Source organism: Hippichthys cyanospilos, chromosome 14 (assembly GCF_059441005.1).
Source record: "Hippichthys cyanospilos isolate Australia breed blue-spotted pipefish chromosome 14, RoL_Hcya_1.0, whole genome shotgun sequence".
Lineage (NCBI taxonomy): Eukaryota > Metazoa > Chordata > Actinopteri > Syngnathiformes > Syngnathidae > Hippichthys > Hippichthys cyanospilos.
The window spans coordinates 2,477,100-2,482,852 of NC_142382.1; the positions used below are offsets into that span (position 1 = coordinate 2,477,100).

Here is a 5,753-nt window from a genome sequence, read left to right on the forward strand (position 1 = left end):
AGGAGATGTAAAGAAACAAAGAACCGTTGTGCTAGATTGAGTATGAGGAAGTTAGAGCCGACTCATTTGATTTAGGCCGGGGGGGGGATACAAAAACTGATCAGCACAAGAAAAGAAGCTACAACTGTGTCACTCGTTTCGTCGTCATAGGTTAATTTACCGTCAAATTCCGAACTTGATGCATCTGCGTTTACCACATATTCAGACACGTGTCTGAAGTTTTGATGGGACTATTATTGAGGTTTTGCGTCTCCTAACAAGCGGAATTATTACATTATTGATATCAGTTTTTACTGCAGGATTGCTACAGTTTTTGGAGTTAAAAGCAGCTATGGGAATCATTACACAACTGATGCAACATTTACTGCAGAACCCTGTGATATTTCTTTTGTTCCCTTTGCGGGTCGAACATTGCATTTTTTTTGGGGGGGGGGGGGCTTAACCCTAACCCTGCTGCATAAAAGGCACTCACTACAATTTCGGTGCGATATTTACAAAACGATTTTCCGTCGATTGTTGTATTTGTTTGTCTTATGGGTCAAATTTACTCAAGGTCTTGTGGCTTCACAACCTTTTTTGCAATAATTTGCTACCTTTGAAATAGTTATTCATCCGAGTAACCCCAAACCGACGCAGATCATTTTTGGATTCGAAATTAAAGACTTAGAAGAAATTGCTCTCCCATTTCCCGTTTTTAACTCAATTCAATCTCCAGAGACAGTATTACTTTTTTCTAATAGTCCAAACAATCAAATTCTGGTATTTATTTTGACTTATTTCTCAAATGTTTGAATGAAGGAGGGTTTACACATTTAAATCAGTACCTGGGATTGAATCTCTGAATCCCTAAAAATAAATGTAAAATTATGTATTTGGGATTATATGAGTTAATACATAAAAAAGTGGTATCTCTAGCGATTTATTCAATAATAAACATTAGTTTTATTTGCAGGAAAATTGTCACAGAAAATGCACATCTGTGCATCTTTTACAAAGAAGTCTGTTCAGTTGCTTCATGTTCCAGTTCATTTGCTCCTAATTTGAAAAGGAAACGAGCTCTTCTTGTAATGCCATTTAATTACTATATTATTGATGATCTTTAGATACCTGCAGAAACCCTAAGCGCCCCCATTTGGGAATCATCGTTTTCGGGGATGACTGAGGTGCGCACGTGCTGCAAGAACGGCTGTTATGTGAATCACCACATGTCAATTTTGGGTGTCGGGTTTCTCCCTCTGTCAGGTTAAATGATGAGCGACACGAACGCAAGTCCCCCGTTCAACTCGCTGCCCTCATTTCCATGTGGAGTGGAAGCTTTAAAAAAAAAAATGCTAATTGCTCTCCCTCCAGTTTTTCGTCAGTGGCCGCATACTTAATCTTCCACTGTCCTCGTGGCCAGACATCTGAAGCCATCAGTCTGCGCTGGTGATAATTCCAACCTCCTCCTCCTCCTCTTCCAGCTCCTGGAATGACTTCTGTGCTGCTGGCTTTCATGACCAGGGGGACAAATGGCGGGATAGATGCAGATGTTTCACCCGCCAAGCCAGACTGCAAGCTCAGCTTTCCCGCATTTGGGCTCATACATCATACACAACCACCGATGCAAACGAGGCTTGGTGGAAAGACTGCAAGAGGAAAAACTGCGGGAATGGGTCTTACTTAGCATGCCGCTTGAATATTTATGTCCCTGACATTGTGAGCCGTGCAGCCTATCTGTTAAAAAAAAAAAACTCTAATGATGACAGTTAAGGGGAAAGTACTCGGACAAGGGATGGCCACGGAGTGGTTTGGTTACGGCGTTCTCTATAAGCACAGCGCCGGCGCGTTTAAATGTCTCCCTCATGGCCCACATTTAGTCCCGTTAAAAGCAACGCGGAGCTGTGAAACAACCAAGCGCGTGTAGTATTCGATTAAACATTACACACTTAAAACATGCCATCAGCGTCTGATTTATTCAACTTTGGACCCTTCCAAACTTCATTTGTATTGGTCCATTTAAAAATAAATAAATAAATACATAAATAAAACTAGTGTCCAAGAGGAAATCGGTCATCAAAATGAAATCATTTAATTAGTAATCATGAACAATTAATAGATATTTTTCCACAAAAAAAATAATCAATATAATGTGTTCTCAAAAATAAATAAAAAAAATTTCCCCACACAAAAAACAATCAGCATGGAGTGTAAGACCTGTTATCAAAAATAAATTATTATATATAAACCTTTGTCAACAGAAAAATATTCTATTTAAAGTGTCCCTTAACTTGACAGGTAACGAGAGGTGGCACGAGACAAGTTGGGTCCAACCATTCCACTATGGGGGAGAATCCGGGTTTTCACAATAATGAACTTGAATACCTTAATGAACATAAAATGTTTTATGAGCTTATATATTCCTGAAACAATTAATTAATTCAATAATTATTTTTAAAGGATTTTTGAATGCTTGTTTGTTTAAATCCAAAGTACCCATTGAAGTTCCTTCAAGTACCCCCATTTGAGAACCACTGACCTAAGAAATGTTTATGCAATTTATTTATATTATAAATATGATTTTCATATCACTTATAAAATATTGAAATGTTTAAAAAATGTATATAATATTTAATATTAAAAAAAATAATTTGTGAATACATTGGCTTTATTTTCCTTAATGTTTGATGTTTTTAATCACTATTTATATTTTACGGGAGTTACTAATGCCTTTGAAGCGGGGAGCAAAAGGATTCGAAAAAAAAAATACCGCACAAGAGCTAAACCATCTTGACCCACAACAGGCCGCACTGACAAGCCCTCCAGAGGTTCCGATAATTGCTCGGAAGCGCGGGCGACGTGGCTATTTTTCCCGGGATCAGATAGCGGCGAACGTTGCAATGGAGCAGAGAGACGATTGGGGGGGGGGGGGGGAAATCCCTCCATCTTCACCTTCAAGCCCACAGGTGCGTACCAATGCCGCACACAAATAAGCTTAGCTAAACCAATAACGCAAAGTGAGAGCTCGCATAAATTCTCCTAGTTGGTCCCGGCAAGGTCAACCGGCTGGCGCTTGGTCCTATCTGCACCCAGCCCGGTCCTCATTCTCCCTCCATTTCACCAATACCTCCACCCTTCCACCTCCCCCTCCTCCTCCCCGCCGCCGCCGCCGCCTTCAAAAACAGCGTGAGCCTTCGAGTATCCTTTACATTTCTCCACTGGATTGTGTCCTTTGGTTTTCTACTCTTTTCATGTTGTTTTTTTTTTGCTCTTTTCAAGCCCGGAGGCAGCAAGGTCGGGAAAGCCAGCTTTATCTCCACTGATGGAACGGATAAAACAGACAAGAGCAAGACTCCCCCTGATGTCCCCTGAAGTTGATACACTCAGCGGTCCAACAGCGAAATGCAAAGCATCCGTTGCGCGGTGTGTTCAAAACAACAACAAACTGATGACGTATGCTAATTCCTTAATTAGACGCACTGTTCCTCGTTGCCCAGAATGACTGAAAAAAAATCTGGTAGATATTCCGGTTGAAACAAACACAATCATTTTATTTGGGTCGAGAAATCATAATAAATTTACAGAATATTTTTAGGAATTAGAAAAACTACTCTCGCGTTTTTAGTACCAATGTGGTACCTGCTTTTGAGGGCGGGATAACTAACATTTTTAATGAATTATTGTTTTCTTTAAACCGCTAAATCCTCAGCGGCGTGAGCTCTATCTATACATATGTAGTTTTTATGAAATACAAGGCAAAATACACAACTTGAAAAAGTGAGTCAAGCTCACCGCTTTTTCCCCACTCACACAGATTAAAAACAAGTGAATTTGCACTGGTTTGAAGTAAATTGATGTTTTCGTGTAGGAGTTGACGCGAGGACAAAAAAAAAACATTAAGGGGTCTTTGGCACCACCTACTGTCTTAAAGTGTTACATACACGTCATTCAAGAAGTCTTGGCCTAGCACACAGGTGTCAAACTCAAGGCCCGGGGGCCAGATCCGGCCCTCCAGATCATTTTTTGTGGCCCGCAAAATGCTGATTCGACTTCAACTTTCTGGCTAAAATAGCAAATTTGGAATAAAACAGAAGATATCGTACGTATATTTATAAACAGTATAATTTCTTTACCACTATTATTGTTTTTTCAGGTACTGTATCCCTAATAATTTGGAGGTGATCCTGTTTGAGATGCTGAGGCAATGACAACTGCAGAATATAAATAAAACTATATAATCCCTCCGCTTTGAACCTTCCCAGCGCACCGGCCACATGGCCTGACACTCTCTCACACACGCTAACGGGCGACGCGCTTACAGTACATTACATTTGTGAGCACAGAAGTTTTTTAATCCCGGGATTTCACTGCGCGTGTGTTCACAGCGCAGTTAATGTGCGTCATGGCGTCTTAGCGCCGCCGCCGCCGCCGCCGTCCTCCTGAAAGCTATGGCCCAAGAAATGAAAATGTTCCATCCTCTTTTAACCCGGGGCTGGTTCTGTCCTCTCGCAAGTGTCAATAAGCTCAAACGCCGATCCAATAAGAGCCTGGCAACGCCGCCCCCACCGCCGCCTACGGGGGGTGACCTGATAGTGACTGATGGCCCGGGTGCGGGCATAAACCAAACGGACGCCGTTTATTTGAAACGTCTCCTTTCGATCGGCAAGGGAACATGAATAAGTGAATGACTGGAGGTAAGTGTTGACAACAATTCCGGCTCTGACTGACGGAACGCAGTTTTTATTATAATCAGCCTAGATAATGTTTTTTTATGCTTTCCGAGGTTAAATATATGAATATAAATGATGGAATCTTTCCTTTGGCGCATTGGAAAGTTAATTTCTTTTGAAAAACGAGTGTTTTGGGTGATGGGATTTCTAACCGGGAAGCGAAACGGCTCGCTGACTAAAACCCCGCCTCTCACCGTGTGGCTGCCACGCCCCTTGCATGACATCGTTCTAAAGTCGACCACCACCAAGAAACACCAAACAAAAAAGCTAACGTTGTCTTGAGCAGGAATGGAGGTTTGAAGAAGCTAAAAACGGGTGTTTTATTGATGTGGAAATAAACTGGAGTCGCCAACAAAACAAAAGACATGTCAAGGGAGCACACAGTAACATGCGGATTAATATATTTTATATATATATATATATATATATATATATATATATATATATGCAACATTGCAAGATGGAACCACTAGAAGGGTAACGTTAAAAGTTTTATGCTAGTTTGCTTCAAAATCACACCTTCACGACCCACATAACAGGTTTCGTCACACCATAAAAATATTATTTTAAAAAATTTGCTGACACTTTCTGTCCTTAATACGTTGCCCGATTGGACTTGGAATCGGGTGCAAAAAAAAAAAAAAAATGTGATCGGGACATCCCTCCTGGTAATCCATTATCAAAATATATGATCAATGTCAACATTCAATTACTGTCCATTGGGTAGTCGATTATCGATAGTTAATTAATTTGATAATTAAGTTTTGAGACGACTTGGTGGAGCAGCGGTTAGCGGGTGCGGCTCACAGTTCATACTCATGTCGCTCCGGCCTTCCTGTGTGGAGTTTGCATGTTCTCCCCGTGCCCACGTGGGTCCCACACTCCAAAAACATACATGGCTGGTGAATTGGACATACTAAATTGTCCTTAGGGGTGATTGGGTGCGTGAATGGTCGTTCGTCTCTTCGTGCCCTGTGATTGGCTGGCAACCAGTTCAGACTGTCCCTACTGCTGCCTCAAGCCAGCTGGGATAGGCACCAGCAAGCC

General features: G+C 41.3%; 1 long non-coding RNA gene across 1 annotated transcript; it reads left to right on the forward strand.

Annotated features, from left to right (window-relative positions):
• The first annotated feature begins 2,907 nt into the window (after nucleotides 1–2,907).
• Nucleotides 2,908–3,423, forward strand: LOC148412483 (uncharacterized). Its single transcript, XR_015867725.1, has 3 exons — nucleotides 2,908–2,942; nucleotides 3,020–3,162; nucleotides 3,256–3,423. It is a non-coding gene; the product is annotated as an uncharacterized LOC148412483 (long non-coding RNA).
• The last annotated feature ends 2,330 nt before the right edge of the window (nucleotides 3,424–5,753 follow it).